The sequence below is a fragment of the Penaeus monodon genome, chromosome 20, assembly GCF_015228065.2.
Source record: "Penaeus monodon isolate SGIC_2016 chromosome 20, NSTDA_Pmon_1, whole genome shotgun sequence".
Lineage (NCBI taxonomy): Eukaryota > Metazoa > Arthropoda > Malacostraca > Decapoda > Penaeidae > Penaeus > Penaeus monodon.
The window spans coordinates 18,065,642-18,066,075 of record NC_051405.1 but is presented as its reverse complement, the minus strand read 5'-3'; the positions used below and the strand labels follow the sequence as shown (position 1 = coordinate 18,066,075).

The window sequence follows — 434 nt, the reverse complement described above, 5'->3', positions numbered from 1 at the left end:
GGCCAACGCCCGCATTCGAAGGCTTGTAACCACTATGGTACGCGAACGATGTTGTTGCCATGGTGACGGTACACCGCTTGACTTGGCAAGCGATAGTCTAGCCAATTACAGGGTCTCTTGAGAAAGCAATACATATCTTGAGATAACATGACAAAGTCTAAAGACTCTAGGCAAGAAAGTTCCCAACTTAAAACGCCTCTAGTTTAAGATTTACTCGAAAAATCAACAAACTTCACCATTCTACACCAGAGAAGAATGTGGCTGGACAGGAATTCACAAACGCGATGCTTCATTGTTTCATAGATGAAAAGATTTCGAAACGGATAGCAGTCCAAGAGTTATTTATAACCTTCATTTAAGTGGCAAGTCTTTGTGGTAGACGATAAAAACAGGTTAACAGGAATGAAAGCTTTCGCAGCAGATAACTGCTTGTT

At 41.5% G+C, this 434-nt stretch overlaps 1 protein-coding gene across 2 annotated transcripts in view; it reads right to left on the bottom strand.

Annotated features, from left to right (window-relative positions):
- Window positions 1-259, bottom strand: part of LOC119585665 — a 4,420-nt gene extending 4,161 nt beyond the window's left edge. The window contains exon 1 of one of the 2 annotated variants that reach the window (XM_037934341.1): window positions 237-259. The gene's annotated coding sequence lies outside the window, so the exon portion shown is untranslated. The remainder of the gene's footprint in view (window positions 1-236) is intronic. The other variant, XM_037934340.1, reaches the window with a different exon arrangement.
- Between the last annotated feature and the right edge of the window lie 175 nt (window positions 260-434).